Raw genomic sequence first — 17361 nt, 5'->3', positions numbered from 1 at the left:
ACACCATGTTTACGCTAGAGATGATTACTCTAAACTCTACGCGAAGAGATCAAAGTAAACTCATAAACCAAAGAACAATAAAACAAAGAACTTACTAGAATTTAGAAGTCGAAATACTGAAGAATCCTAGGAGCAAGCCTCGGGTTAGAAGACTTGATCCCACAGGTACAACCTCAGAGTAGACATCGACAGGCCGGGCTTCCTCCGATCTACACCTCCACTCTATCTCTCTCAATCTAGTAGAACTAGTCTACTCTCACATTGGATGCTTCGCCCTAAGTCTATGTAGAGGAAAGGTTATCCTTCGAGGGCACCTCTCAACTCTATAATGAACTTGTTCTCCTCCAGGGGCCAGGGGGTCTGCTTATATAGTTCCCTCAAGTGAATCTGGGCCGTCGGATCAAACCGACATTCATTGAACGGTTGTCCTTGATCCTTTAGGTCGGTGGAGCGTAATCCGCGAGACGGGACCTGAATGGTCTCTGCAACAGGGCGGGCGCCCAATGGGGGAGGGCGGGCGCCGTGCCCTCGAGCCCGATCGCCTTCCCGTTCGTTGTCGTGGCTTCTGGAGTCTTCTAGATGATAGAAAATTGCACGGCACGTTAATATCTCTATGTAATCCCGACGTGTGGGCCTTTCCTCCATATTTCCTGATAACCCCCTGCAGAAATAGACAAACACCAAAACTCGTGGAATTCTGTCAGATAAAACCCTAAGTCTAGGTGTTGGTTGCATTTGGATCCTTTTCTTTATTTATTTGATGATTATATTTGGTACTTAAGGACCGTCAACAAACTCCCCCAAGCTTACCTCTTGCTCGTCCCTGAGCAAGGATAGACTCAAAAGTTTCTGCAGTGGTTTCATGCCTTAAAAGTACACATGCATTCAAGCAAGATCTCATCTCTGAGTTAGAGTAAACTGTTAAGACTTAAAACTTACTCATTTTACCTTTCACCATGGGGCTTGCAACCGTCACTTGTGTCTTGAGTAGTTAAAAGATAGAACGGTCAAGTCAAGCGCCATATCTTGTATTCTTGATCAACTATAGCTCTGGAGTTTTTGCAGATTTTCAAATAAAACTCTGAGATTCCTTGTATGGCTCTCTCAAATCTCTTTTTTGTGGTATTTCTGGATCCTTTCCAAGGCAGTGATGAGATATGCCTTCTCTCAAAGTATGTGGTATTTTTTGTATGAGACATAGTGGCATTGCCTTCTCTCTCACCCTACTCTAATAAGATTTTGATATCTGGAGCTCATAGGTGGGAGACAGCTAATACATACTTACAAGACATTTATTGCATAGTCAAACCATGGATCTAGAGAAACAAGTCAATAAGTCAAATCAAGATGTACATGTGTGGAGAGTGAATGGTGTATGGTGATGATGGGATAACAATGGTGAAAGTCTAATTCTACTTTTGCTCTTTTAAGGGGATACATACCTTTCTTGCACTTTGAAGCTTTTTGAGGAGAATGAGATGCTCTATATTTTCTTTTTCTTTCCTCTCAGGTGGGTATCTTGTTCCCCTAATTCTACTGTCGGACACTTGTCCATTTTTACCTCTCGTCTCACTTTTTCTTTTCTTCGAGGTTCCGGGCACTTGCCCCTTTTTATTTCCTCGTATTCTTTCTCTCTCTTTTTTTTAGAACACTCATCTCCTGAAATAATATAGCAAGTGGTAGTAACCAAGATAACTCGAACATTTATTTCATAGGGAAAAACAGATATGGGAGAATGTTTTTGGCTATTCTCTCCCGGATTAGGAGTAGAATACTTTTGGGTGAATCTAGAGATGGAATTGAGTGGATGTATGTGGATGCGTACTTCCGGAGTACAAGTAGCATGTATGAGTGAACGTGCAAGTGAATCTTGATTTTAACCGCATGACAAGCTCCTAAGGGTCTACACAGCTTGACCACACTCAATGCTCATAAGCAGTAAAAAAGTAAATGTGTGGCTCAAAGTCTAGCAAGCAAGTATATATGGCTGTGGTAGGAATTTAAACTCTCATCATACAGGAACTCATCATGTGTTATTTTAAAGATTTTCAAAGATAAAATTCTCCAGAATTCTAGCATCTCTAGGAATAGATAAACAGCAGCCCAACCTTCCCATATCATATCCGTTAACAACTTAGACTTGAGATCAAGTACTCTTCCCATAAGTTCAGGTTTAGAGCAGGTTTAAATTATACCAGTTATGCCTAAACTTGAGAGAGATTTCAATTTTGAGAACTAGTCATGGCAGAACAACTATTCATCATTTCCATGTGAGAGCTTATCATGAGGCTTCATAGCAAACTTTATTTATTTATTTATTTAGCAAACTAAGCAAACAACACAAAATCTTTATTTGGGTTTTTATGATTATGCATCTTTTTATTATTTGAGTAAAGTATAAACGTGAGTAGAACACTTAGCTAGATAAATGGGGGTGCTCTCCCCCAAGCTGGATTTTGATGTAATTTCTTCTGATGTAGCTAGCAGGTGGCGGAGGTGTATTTGAATGTCGGTAGCACCCTGACAGCGATTAGGATGTCCTCCGTCTGCTAGTCTTCTTTGATCCTTGAATTCTGTGAAGCTCAAATAGACAACAAAGCTTTGTGGAACTGGTTAAGTGTTAGCATAAATATCTAGCCTTCATCATGTTGAGCCTCCTCAATAAATGTTTCTCTCTTTAGTAGGATCATAAATTTATTTTTATATTTTTATTTTTATAGGACAGGAATATATTTATTTTATTTTTATGCCACCACAGTGAATGTACTTATGGGTTTTATGCCATGAGCATACTCACATGGGGCTTACTATTTTTAACATTTTTATTTTCTTTTTGAGATGATATGAACCTGATTAACTAAGCAAACTATTTTAAATAATTGAAGGAAAAAGGGATAACTACCAAGTTTACCTCTTGGCATGGCGTTCGGTGTTTTTAAGTCCTCCGAACGGGACTCTCCGTTTTCTCAGTCGTCCTGGGATTCACTGGATGGCGTAGTCGGTGGTTCCGGCGGCGTCTCCTCTTCGTGTATAACTATCTTCTCTCTCCACAACTGACTCGGTGCTATGGTCTCCTCAGGACAGTTCTGTTCAAGCTGTATGTCTTCAGACCTCACCACTTCTCCTTCGTAGTCTGCCCATCCGTCCTTGATGATTTGCCTCCTCTTGTTGCGGTTGCGTCGTCTTCTTCTTATCCTGACCTGCTTGGAGTCTTCAACTATATAGTTAAGGTCAGTAAAATAGTGGCGTACCTTCTCAGAGGGGAAGTGCATGTGGACTTCTCCGGTTCAAATGTAGATGATTGCTTTAATGGTGCTGAGGAACAGTCTCCCAAGGATGATGGGCGGATCGTACTCGTCTTCTCCCATATCAATAACCTAAAAATCATCTGGAGCTGAATGTATGTAGGTTGTAGGGGCATGGCTCCATGCAGGAGGTGATAAGTGACTACGGCCATTATGTTGACGTCAGATCCGTTGTCGTAGAGTCTTCTGAAAAGAGTATCCGTTGATTGTGCACTCGATGCTTGGAACACCAGGGTCATCCTTCTTGATCAGGAAACGGTGACTTAAGTCGACGATCTTGACTTCCTTGAGCTGCAGTGACCATCTTAGCTGACTCGGTCCACATTTGCTTGTTCCTGTTCCTCCTGTTGGTCCTCTTCCTTGGTTCATGTCGGGATTGCTCTGAAATTTTTGTAGTCTTGTACTTGAAGGAAAGTCTCCTTCTTCCCCTTGATGTAGAAACTGATCTTGGCAGCACTAGCATAGATGACAGCTCTCGAGGTGTTCAGGAATGGCCTCCCTAGGATGATGGGTGCCCTCTCATCAGTACCAGTCTCTATCACCATGAAGTCTGCTGGAGCGTACAAGGTACCAACTCGGACGCAGAGGTTCTTCAATATTTCTTTTGGGAAACTGAGTGTCCGATCTGCAAGCTGAGTAGTTAGGCCTCTATTGATTCCAACCTTGATTTTGTTGAGGACGGTTGTAGTAGTAGTAGTTGTTGTTGATGTAATTTACGTCCTCAAGCATCTCAGGGCAGTGATTGCCTGAGTGTCCAGTATCTCTAGTGTGTTTGTGCTCGTAGATCTAGGTCCTTTACTTGGAAGAATCTGGGAGTTGCAAAACTCCTTCAGGTTTTGCTCGACGTGTACCTGCTCATAGAGACAAGGCAAAGATCAAGTGCATGGGCCCTGTTGGTGAAAAACACCAACAGAACCAAAAGTGTGTTTGCTCTTCACTAACCTTAAGCATAGTGAGCAACACAAAGTTGATGGATCATGAGTGTAGCATTTGAAACATTTGACAGATCAGATGGCTCAACCTAATGGAAAGATAATCTATCTATATTTATGTTTTGTTTATATTTTCTAAAGATTGAATGTGCACATTTTAGCTTATATGATTAGGAGTGTGGGATCACGAAGGTAGTACTAAGAACAAAGATTAAAGGACTAAACATGTTGAATTAATTGGGTTGGTTAATTTGGAGTTACAAATCATACATGTTTGTCTCTCTATTTATGTGTACGCTAGAACCAAGGAGAAGCTTATAAAAATGATAGTTAAGTACCTTAAGATGTTACCTTACTTGAAGAGTGATGGTACAGTATCACCTTGTGGAAGCTTTCCTTTCTTAGCGGTTGTGCATCGTGTTTGTGGCACCCTCCATGCTTCATCTCTTATGAGCTATGTCTTCCTTGTGTAAATTGTTAAACTTCATGTGTCTCTCTTTTTATCACCAATGTGAGTTTATCTCAGGACTTCCCAGGTCGATATTGAAAGTTTTCCTGCAGGGGTTAGTCCAACAAAATATCCAATATCTACTATAGCATACTATCGGCTCAAAATTCAACCTAGACACCATGTCTAATTTGATTTAGGAGGGCATTTTAACCTAAGCACCATGCTTAATTTAAAAATACTTGGAAGTAAGATTATCATTCCTAAACTAAGCACCATGCTTAATTAAGAGATAAATGAAACTAATCCAAACCTAGACATATACTAAAGCAAACAAAGGTAGCATGAGAGCATTTATAGAGATCTACTCAAGTGGAGATGAAGTAATGTGATTAGTATTTAACAAATTGAGCATGTCTCAAAGGTAGGGACAACCAACATAACGACATGGCAAAGGATGTTTTTATGTAAAGTACTCCCCCAAGCTTGAATTTTGTAAAATTCAAGTTTGGATGAATTTAATTCAATGTTGTATGATGGTTGGTTGGACATACCTTTGTGCTTGTCATTCATCCGATCTTCTTGCTCCAATCCTGGAAAGATTAGTGGCAAGAATACCCGAAGGAATATTTTTACAATTATCCTTATATGCTTAACAGCTCATGTTGCAAATAATTAACAGCTCATGTTACGATCTGATGAGTGCTTGTTTTAGGACACTAAGCTTGTCCTTGGGAAACCATCAATTTATGTCGGCAAAGTGGTTTCCCCTTCAACGCTAACCTATATCAAGATCAACTCAACGAGATCTGCAATATTTATTATAGACATATGCATCGACAACCGCCCTTTTAAAGTTTTTATAAATAGAAAGGAAGAGGGGGTTGGAGATCTCAAATGTGGTGATGTTGGAGAGACCAATAGATTGGGAAGATGTTGCATATGAGCATGGAGTAAACGAAGTGGCTATGAAATAAATTCCATGCACATTAATGTTATCTTCATCTCCAATCTGAATGTTCGGAGTTTCTGTCTCGCCTATGTCCTCTTCTGTAGTTGGATGAATCTCATCTTCAAAGGGAGTCAAGAACTCACCATTCGAAATTGAGCCAAAGTCAGAATCCATTAAGGCTTCTTCCTTGTCCGTCCATTCAATGGTGATAGCACATGGATTTTTAATGCCCTCTAGCCATTGATGTTGCTCTTCTTGATCCTCCTTATGGTCTTGGTGACTCTTATGCATGGGATGTCTAGAGAGATTCATAGGATCATCGGGAGGTTCAAGAGAAAGAGCATAGTAGAAATTATTAAGCTCAAGGATGGGTTGGATAGCCGAATCATGGGATTGAAATGTTTGGAAATCGGCTATTGAAACTTCCTTTCCTTGTCTGGGAGATGATTCCTTCTCTATCTCTAGGAATTTTTTATGAAGACTAGTGCAAGAAGGATGTCCACGAATGAAGACATACCTTCCTTTACTAATAGATAAAGAAAGAAAGACTCTACCAAAGGTTATATGATTAAGACCAATGTGAAAATATCGAGGAAAAACATGGTCTTGTAGGGCTAGGTTTAAACCAGAATTTATAGAAAGATTAACAGATTCCCTAGGTGTAGCTAAAAGTTCATTATCTTCTTGATTAAAAGATAGGACCTCAGCTATAGAAAAGGGTTGGTTTTGACCTATTGCAATCAACTCCGCACACAGATCATAATTAGAGGCAAACAAAGGACTTGTTGACTCCCATGGTCTATGGCTGGTCTCCGAAGGTGCAAAAAATTCAATAATAGGTGTGGAATTTGAGTTATCCATAAAGATAGAAAAAATAAAAAGATAAAAGAATTAAAGTATAAAAGTGTAATACAAGATAATAGCAAGACTTAAAGTTATCTCAGCAAACCGTCTTTCTCCCCGGCAACAGTGCCAGAAATGCTTGTTGATATTTGGTAACGCCATCAGGAAATAATCCGCAAGCGCACGGATATCGGTGAGCACTTCACCCGGGAGGTTATCTAGAGTATCGTATTTATATTTTTACCACTAGGAGAAAGCGTGCATCTGACTAACCAAATCTATTGCTACTACCCTATAGGCTACAAATAATGTGACTCGATGTGAGTGATGTATAAAGAAGACTACAACTGTAATCTCGTTCTAACCTTGGTAAGGATGATCTACTGTTCTGTTTGGGATGCTCACGGAATCTAGACACCACAAAGGATGTTCGACCCGCACCTATAAACCCTATCAATCCTACTAACAGGATATGGGCTACAAAGGTAACTCGGAAATGTCACGTTCCTCGCTACTACCACGGTCCAGCTAGTCAGGAGATATCTATGAGTATCCTAGCCCAAACACCACGTTTACGGTAGAGATGATTACTCTAAACTCTACGCGAAGAGATCAAAGTGAACTCATAAACCAAAGAACAATAAAACAAAGAACTTACTAGAATTTAGAAGACGAAATACTGAAGAATCCTAGGAGCAAGCCTCGGGTTAGAAGACTTGATCCCACACGTACAACCGCGGAGTAGACACCGACAGGCCGGGCTTCCTCCGATCTACACCTCCACTCTATCTCTCTCAATCTAGTAGAACTCGTCTACTCTCACATTGGATTCTTCGCCCTAAGTCTATGTAGAGGAAAGGTTATCCTTCGAGGGCACCTCTCAACTCTATAATGAACTTGTTCTCCTCCAAGGGCCAGGGGGTCTGCTTATATAGTCCCCTCAAGTGAATCTAGGCCGTCGGATCAAACCGACATTGATTCAATGGTTATCCTTGATCCTTTAGGTCCGTGGAGCGTAATCCGCGAGACGGGACCTGATTGGTCTCTGCAACAGGGCAGGCGCCCAAGGGGGAGGGCGGGCGCCCTGCCCCTGGGCCCGATCACCTTACCGTTCGTTCCCGTGGCTTCTGGAGTCTTCTAGATGATAGAAAATTGCACGGCATGTTAATATCTCTATGTAGTCCTGACGTGTGGGCCTTTCCTCCATATTTCCTGATAACCCCCTGCAGAAATAGACAAACACCAAAACTCATGGAATTCTATCAGATAAAACCCTAAGTCTGGGTGTTGGTTGCATTTGGATCCTTTTTTTATTTATTTGATGATTATATTTGGTACTTAAGGACCCTCCACAATGATGATGTTGGGTATCCCAAACCGGTGGATTATGTCAGTGAAGAAGAGGAGAGCCAGCTCGGAGCGAATGTTTGTGATGGGTCGAGCCTCGATCCACTTGGAGAACTTGTCGATGGCCACCACCAAATGGGTGTACCCTCCTGCAGCCTTTCGGAGAGGACCCACGAGGTCGTGGCCCCATACCGCGAACGGCCAAGTGATGGGGATCATCTGTAGAGTGTGAGCGGGGAGCCAAGATGGCATCGGGGACCCGAAACCCAATTCCCCGCGGGGAATTCCTCTACTGGGGATCAGGGATGGGAGATATTTACTCCCCACGAGGAGACTAATGGGGAAAATTCTCTCCCCATCGGGTCTGGCGGGTTCGGGGATGTTCCCTATGTCCCCATACCCGAAACCCGCATACCCACCCCATTAATACAAATATACATAATATGGATGCAGAGGCCCAAGACGCCAGGTCCAACATCCAGCCCAACTAGTAGCAAGTATATATTGCAACAGCTAACCCTAATCCCAGGTGGTCACCTGCTCCCATCCGACAACCACCCAGCCGCCAGCACCGAGCTGCTCGCAGAGTCGCAGCTTGCCTCCTCCCATCCGAGACCAAAATCCAATCCCACCAGGCAAGCCGCAAGAACGAGGAAGGCACCCAACTGCCGCCAGCTGCTTGGGTCTCTCCACTGCTCCCTGCTCCCATAGGCCATAGCTCCATTCCATCTCGGCTAGATCCTCCAGGGCATTCTCACCCAGGCGGCCAGCGCAGCGCCGCTGCCTACAGCTGCAGCAAGCTGCACGAGTTCACGACTGTGTCTGTGACTCCATACGTGGCGTGTCGACATGTCTTCACTCTAGATTGAGCTTGAGCTTCCAGATCTTGAGTGGTATAGGTCCCCCACTTCCTCTTCCTAAACATGGATTCGCCTAATACTTCCTCTTCCTCGCCTATGTCCATGAGCTCGAGCTTTTGTGCTGCTGCTACTAAGGCAAGTTCCATGACAACATGTGCTTGCTTTGCTTGTAGCCTTGCGGTCCTGCTGGATGTTGTAGTATGCTTTTGTGCTAGTAGCTTGGACTTAGATGGCTGCAAGCCATGATCTGTGAGACTATGATTGAGAAACTAAGAATGTGACTAGTTGTATGCTATGATTATGATGTGTGTATGAAATTTAGATCACAATTGATAATCGTGTCTTAGTCATGCTCAAGATGGCCAGAGGGGGGTCAGCGATGGCAGTTGGCCAGTAGAAGCATTGTTGGAAGGCGTTGGCCAATTCTACGCCATCTTGAGCGGGGAGGTGGGTTTGCTTGGCGTAGAATTGTCACCCATGGCATGAACGAACGAGCTCGATGGCGTCAGCGATGGTAGTTGGCCAGTAGAAGCCTTGTTGGAAGGCGTTGCCAACGAGGGTTCTGGGAGCCGCATGGTGGCCATAAGCCCCCGAGTTTAGATACTCGAGGAGCTTCCATCCTTCTTCTACAGTGATGCAGCACTGCAAGATCCTGATCAGGCTTCACCGGTATAGCTCTTTGCTTTCATCGTAGATCATGTATAATTTGGCCCGTCGAGCGATATGATGGGCCTCAGCTCGATCTTCTAGTAACTCACCCAGAACCAGGCAATCGAGGAAAGGCGTACGCTAATCAAATAGCCGACCAGAGTGTTGAGAGGGTTGCTCGATTTCCATTACCTCTGCCACCGTTAGTAGGGCCTCAATCGTGTCGATGGGCTCGGGGGTGGAGGTCTCGACGCTAGCCCCCGTGCCCATGTCGACAGATGGTTCGAGCAGGTCCCTTGAGAATGTGTCTGGTGGGACAGTGCCTTGAGTGGATGCAATCTTGGTTGGTCGCTTCATTGTATCACCGTGCGATGTGAATGAGCTCGAGACCATGGAACTTGTCCTCAAGCTTGCGTACTTCCTTGCAGTAAGCCTCCATTTTTGGGTCATGGCAGGTCGAGGCTTTCATGACTTGGTCGTTGACCAGCTGAGAGTCACCTCGAACGTCGAGGCGTCGGACCCCTAGCTCCATGGTGATCCTTAGCCCATTGACGAGGGCCACGTATTCTGCAACATTGTTAGACGTGGTGTTGACACCGTTTTTTGGATACGTGCACAGAGATCGGTAGAGTACAAGATCGGCAGGCGAAGCAACGGTAACTAGACTGTGGAAGCGTTGCCGATGAGGAAAGTTGTCGATGAAGGGGCGGTTGGATATGGCTAAGTCCGGAAGTGATAGCGCATTCCTAACCGATGACTAGTATCAATGTTTGCCGATGGCGATAGCAGGGAGGTTGCCGATGGCTCTGCAGGAGTTGCCGATTGACCCGTGGTGGTGTCCTGATCGGTTGCGGGAAGATAATTTTGTATTTTACTTAGTTATCTAGATTCGTTTTGTATACAGGCTCTGTTTAATTTGGAATTCCAATCCTAGTCGTGTCTGATTGTAGCTCTTTGAGCAGGGTATAAATGTAGACCCTAGGGCCTTGTAATGAATAATCTATCAATGAATCAAACACAAGTTTTTACTCATATTCCAGTATCTACTTTTTCGACGACTTCGTCATATTTTTCTTTTACTACGAGTTCTTAGGAGTTTGTCGACTTAAGCTCGGCGTATTCTCAAGTTCCGTGTGAATACCTCTTGGCCGTGACATCCGGGCGCATCCTGTTGTCAGGACCAAAGTATTCAAGTTATCACCTTTGCCGATAGTAAGGTCAAATCGGCTGGCACGCCTTAACGTTTGAATCGGGTATTAGCCCTTTGTGTTTGCGGATCCGTTTTTGCATCAACACATCTTTTCGCACGCCCGGTGGGACCAAATCAAGATCAAGATTAGCATGGCGAATACCTAGTTCGACTTGGAGAATGTCATCCCCGTGACGGAAGCCAATCTCAAGGATGAGCAGAAGCAAGTCATTGCAAAAGCCATGGAGGACTACAAGCAGCAATGTTTGAAGTCTTTTAGTATCAACAGGAGTGGCGAGGTGATCCAGAAGGAGGCATTGCCGGCACCTCGGCAGGTTACTTTCGACGCCAATCCTGGTAAACTCCGAGACATGGTTGATAGTGCTATTAACCGTGCCTTGATCAATCAAGCTGGTGTGTTGTCCAATACGGTTTTCAACGCCATGGCTAGAACTTTCAAAGAAGGACAATTGCCACCAAATTACGTGGGCCCTGTCTATCATCAGCCGGGATCACCGGTGGTTACAGCTCTATCGGCTGCTACAGCCACTGCGGGCACAGAAACTACTATCCCTCCAAGCACGTTAGGAGTCACTAACGCGCAATCTACGCCGATGACAGCCAATCCATCGACTTCAGATGGGCAGATCAAGCTTGCTACAAATCTATTGGCATCGGTGATGTCTGGATCGGTTCCTCCTCCTAACTGGTGGGGTTATGGTATGCCCCCGGAGTTGACATTGAAGACACCTGGCACGTCTCAGACGGCTGATTTGAGGGGCAAGGTTCCTATGACATCGGCAGCCCCAAATTTGCCGATGAATCAGAGTCCCCAATATACTACAACTACTACTGCAAGGCCTTACACTGGGAATTCTCAAGCTCCAACGTTCCAGATGCCTAATGCATCGACAGATTCAATGCCGACGCAATAGAGGTTTATGGCTCAGTCAGGGTATGTCAATTCTATGATGATGTCTAATTACCAGACATCGGCAGGGTCTATGCCGATGAATGCTAATGGTGTATGGACTGGGCAGCAAGTCTTTCCACAAATGCCCCAACAGAATCATCAGGCTACAGGGTTTCAACAAGGCCAGATTTACCCTGGGTTCCAGAATCAAGGATTAGCCAACCAGCCAATGAACCTTGGTGGTCAGCAGTTCGGTGGTCAGCAGTTTGGTGGTTAGTAGATTGGTGGCCAAATGATTAACCCAATGTTCCATGCAGATCACGCACCGCATAGACACGTCGAAGTATATCAGCAGGTGCCGGATCCGCAACCACCCCATCGGCAGGATGCCGATGCTTATTGGGCCGATAAGATTGCTGAAGTAATGAGAGACCAATTTGGGATAAAACCCAAAGTCAACACTTATTCTTATCGGACACCGTATCCTCCTGCATATGATTTAATCCCACTTCCAAATCGGTACAAGGTGCCAGATTTCACCAAGTTTTCTGGACAGGATGACACATCAACGATGGAGCATGTCAACAGGTTCATCATCCAATGTGGAGAAGCTGCTTATAGGGACGAGTTAAGGGTTCGCTTGTTCTCGTCATCATTATCTGGATTGGCTTTCACTTGGTTTATATCATTACCTCCCAACTCAGTGATTACTTGGGCCGATCTAGAGAAGCAGTTCCACAAATACTTCTTTTCTGGAGTCCATGAGAAGAAGATCACCGATTTGGTCAAATTGAAGCAACGCAATGATGAATCGGTTGAGAGTTTTGTGCAGAGGATATGGGAGGTCAAGAACAAATGTTATAGTCTGGTTTTGGACAATCGGCAGCTAGCCGATTTGGCTTTCCAGGGTTTGTTGCCGCACATCAGGGACAAGTATGCTTCTCAGAAGTTTGAAAGCTTAAGTCACTGGGTACAGAGAATTTCTGATCAAGATATTAGACCTTTTGAACCCAAGAGAGCATGGAATAAAAAAGTATCGTTCGTTGATGAAGCAGCAAGCTCGAATTCTGATGAGGAACCAGTCATCGGCTTGGCAGAATGGGTGAAAAATAAGAAACCAATGTCTTGTCCTTTTGGGCATAAGGAGCCAGAGAAGTTTGCGTTTGACATCACCAAAGTCGATAGGATATTTGACTTTCTACTTCAAGAAGGTCAGATCAAGCTGTCACCCAATCATGTGATTCCATCGGCTGAAGAATTAAAGAAGATGAAATATTGCAAGTGGCACAATGCAACTTCTCATAGCACCAATGAGTGCAAAGTTTTCAGGCAACAGCTGCAATCGGCTATTGAATCTGAGAGAATCAAGTTTGATAGTTCTAAAGCTCAGAAGCCGATGAAGATTGATCAACACCCTTTTCTGACAAACATGTTGGACGCTAACGGGAAAACTAAGGTGCTGACGTCAGAAGCAGCTGAAAGAAATGCATCGGTTGATCCTCAGCATCAGATTACTGCTGCCGATGCTAAAGGAAAGGGTTTGATCTAGGAGGGATCCAATTCAGGAAGGCCTCCCCGATCCGGTATTGTGATAACTCATAGAAGGCCTCGGGAGACTTGGCAGCAACGTGAAGATCGGTATCGGCGCCAGCAAGAAGATTATCATCGGGAAGAAGAAAGACGCCGATGGGAGTAGAATCGACACAAGGATCACTGGAACTGCCCGTTCTTTATCCATTGCTGGGAGCAGAACATTAAATTACCTACTGTTGAAGATTGCCCTGAGTGCAATGGTTATAATCGGCATGGCAGATCTGATCGGCGCCATCATGATAACAATCGGCGATTTAATGGGCCGATTAGAGGGAGAGCATCGGTTCATGATCGGCTGGGGGGCAGACTCAGTGTACACGATAGGCTTGGTGATCGTGTTGGATATTATCCTAGGGATCAGGAAGAACTTGAGGAGATGGCTAATGCACGAGTTTCCGATGAGTTCATATTTTGTAGGGATGCTAATACTCATCGGATGGAGTCGAGGGAACATCGTTGTCCATCGGCAAGGCAGTCACCACTTCCCCCATGGTGTCCAGAGGGATTGACCAAGACACAGAAGAGGAGACTACAACGCGAGAGACGAGAAGAGCTAAGCAAGGGTGAGAATTCTGGGCAGTCTGGGGATCAGCAACAATCAGACCCTAAGGGAAAAGGGCCATCGGCAGGTGTTAACATGGTATTTATGTTGCCGATGGAATTCCTTGCACCCTCTAGTGATGATGAAGAGTTGGAGTTTTCCGACCAGATAGCTCAATTGGCTCTGGATCTGATGACAGCCATCTTCGAAAAGCCTGCCGACAATGAAAGGCAGCATCTTAAAGCTCTGTTTGTCAAAGGGAGAGTTGATGGTCAGCCCATGACCAAGATATTGATAGATGGAGGAGCTGCTATCAACATCATGTCGTATACAGTCTATCGGAAGCTTGGAAAAGGAGATCAAGATTTAACCAAGACCGATATGATGCTCAGAGACTTTGAAGGGAACATGTCTCCAGTCAAAGGAGCAATATGCGTCAAATTGACCATCGGCAGCAAAACCTTGCCGACAACTTTCTTCGTGATCAGCGGAAAAGGTGCCTATAATTTACTGCTAGGGAAAGATTGGATTCATGCCAATTGTTGCATCCCATCTACAATGCACCAATGCTTGGTACAATGAGTAGGTGACAAGATTGAGATTGTCCTGGGAGATTCTTCCTATGTTATTGCATCAGCAGAGGCAGATACTTATGAAAGGACTAGGTGCATCTTGGGAGAAATTTGGGAGAAGGATTTCCTCAAAGTCGCCGATTATGAAATTCCACCGATCCAAGCAGTCGGTTCTGATGAGGAGTTTTAATGGATAGATTTGCCGATGATGGAAAATTAGGCCAAGGATTCACATCGGCCGATGATTTGGTAGAAGTAGATATAGGTAGTGGTGATAAACCTAGACCTACTTTTATTAGTGCTAAGTTGAGTTCTGAGTGTAAGCAGCAGTTAACCGATCTGTTGAAGGAATATAAAGATTGCTTTGCTTGGGATTATACTGAGATGCCTGGTTTAGACCGATCAATTGTTGAACATCGGTTACCCATCAAGTCTGGATTTCGGCCGCATCAACAGCCAGCTCGCCGATGTAATCCTAATATTCTTCCTGATATTAAGGCCAAAATAACCAAACTTATTGAAGCTAAATTTATTCGGCAATGTTGGTATGCTGAGTGGATTTCTAATGTTGTTCCAGTTTACAAGAAAAATGGGAAGCTTCGGGTTTGCATTGATTTCAGGAATCTTAATAAAGCTACGCCGATGGATGGTTACCCGATGTCGGTTGTCGATCTGCTAGTTGATGCTGCGGCTGGGCATCGGGTCATTAGCTTTATGGATGGCAATGCAGGATACAACCAAATATTCATGGCTGAAGAAGATATCCCAAAAACTGCATTTAGATGTCCTGGTCATGTTGGCTGTTTGAGTGGATAGTCATGACCTTTGGCTTGAAAAATGCTGGTGCTACTTATCAAATGGCCATGAATTTTATATTTCATGAGTTCATCGGCAAGCTGGTGGAGATTTATATTGATGATGTGGTGGTTAAATCTGGGGATTTCACGAAGCATCTTGCTGATTTACGAAAAGTGTTGGAATGCACAAGAAAACATGGTTTGAAGATGAATCCTAATAAGTGTGCATTTGGTGTATCGGCAGGACAGTTTCTTGGTTTCATGGTACTTCAAAGAGGGATTGAGATTAGTAGAAGATCCATTGATGCTATCAACAAAATAGTTGCTCCTACCAACAAAACTGAGCTCCAGTCCTTGATCGGCAAGGTGAATTTTATCAGAAGGTTTATATCTAATTTGTGTGGTAAAATCCGTGCTTTCAGTCCTTTACTCAAATTAAAAGCCGATCAAGAATTCGTATGAGGAAAAGAGCAACAGTTGGCCCTAGATGAAATCAAGAATTATTTGGTGAATCCTCTGGTTCTGATTCCACCTCAGCAAGGAAAGCCCTTCAGATTGTATTTGTCTACCGATGGGATGGTCATCGGTTCAGCTTTGATTCAAGAGTTTGAAGTGAAGGAGCGTGTAATTTATTACTTAAGCAGAAGGTTGATTGATACTGAGACCAGGTATTCAGCTATTAAGAAACTATGCTTATGTTTGTATTTCTCCTGTATTAAGTTAAGACATTATTTGCTATCGGCCGAATGCACTGTTGTTTGCAAAGATGATGTGGTCCGATACATGCTATCTATGCCGATCATGTGTGGTAGAATCGGTAAGTGGATTTTGGCACTGTCGGAATTCGATGTGCGTTACGAATCGGCTAAAGCGGTTAAAGGACAAGTTATGGCCGATTTTGTGACTCAACATTGCGGTATAGTGGAAACTTTGGAAATCGTACCTTGGACACTCTTCTTTGATGGATCCACGTGTGATCGGGGGGCAGGAATCGGCATAGTACTAATTTCCCCTCGGGGAAGGAAGTATGAATTCTCCTTGCCGATTGCTGCCACATCAACGAATAATCAAGCTGAGTATCAAGCTCTAATCAAAGGGTTGGAGTTGTTAAAAGAAGTTCATGCTGATGCTGTCGAGATCTTCGGGGATTCCATGCTGGTTATAAATCAATTAGCTGGGAGTTATGAATGCCGAAGTGAAGTCCTGATAACTTATTACGAAAGGAGTATGCAATTATTAATGGAATTCAAGGATTTCCGATTAGAGCATGTTCCTCGGTTGCATAATGAGGAGGCCAATCGGTTGGCTCAGCATGCTGCGGGATACCAGCCCATATTGAATACAATATCGGCAGTTGGTGCCGGTGATTGGAGAAAAGAAATTGTTAATTATTTGAAGGATCCATCCAAGAAAGTCGAGAGACGTGTTCGGTTTCAAGCCACCAAGTATGTGCTCCTCGGAGATGAATTGTATTATCGAACAATTGATGGAATTCTTCTCAAATGCTTGGGTGAAAATGAAGCTAAAAGTTTGATGGGAGAAATCCATGAAGGAGTATGTGGAGCACATCAGTCGGCATTCAAGATGAAGTGGACGATTAGGAGGAATGGGTATTATTGGCCAACCATACTTGAAGATTGCTTTAAATATTTCAAGGGATGTCAAGGGTGTTAAAAGTTTAGCAATGTTCGAAGAGCACCCGCATTGGCCATGAATCCCATTATTTAGCCTTGGCCGTTCCGGGGATGGGCTATTGATCTAATCGGTCAGATTTATCCGCCTTCTAGTAAAGGACACAAATTCATCTTAGTTGCTACTGATTATTTCACCAAGTGGGTTGAAGCAATTCCTTTGAAGAAGGTTACGTCGGCCAATATGATTGATTTTGTGAAGGAGCATATTATTTACCGATTTGGTATTCCTCAGACGATTACTACCGATGAGGGTACTATGTTCACATCGGGGGAGTTTGACGAGTTTGCAATCGGTATGGGAATTAAAGTGTTGAATTCTTCTCCTTATTACGCTCAAGCTAATGGGCAGGCCGAGGCATCTAACAAAGGAATTATCAAGCTTATTAAACGAAAGATTGAAGAAAACCCTAGAAGGTGGCATACGTCGTTGAATGAAGCTTTATGGTCATATCGGATGGCTTGTCATGGATCGACCAAAGTTTCACCTTATCAATTGGTATATGGGCACGATGCAGTGCTACCTTGGGAGATTAAGACTGGATCTAGGCGACTATCTTTTCAAAACCAATTGGCTGCCGATGATTATGCTACTTTGATGACAGACGAGTTGGATGATCTAGTGGAGCATCGGTTAAAGGCTTTGATAAGTTGTTGACGGTCCTTAATGCTCACATTTAACCATCAACTAATCATGGAAAAGGATCCAAATGCAACCAACACCTAGACT

Source organism: Sorghum bicolor, chromosome 2, assembly GCF_000003195.3.
Source record: "Sorghum bicolor cultivar BTx623 chromosome 2, Sorghum_bicolor_NCBIv3, whole genome shotgun sequence".
NCBI lineage: Eukaryota > Viridiplantae > Streptophyta > Magnoliopsida > Poales > Poaceae > Sorghum > Sorghum bicolor.
This window is presented reverse-complemented; position numbering follows the sequence as displayed.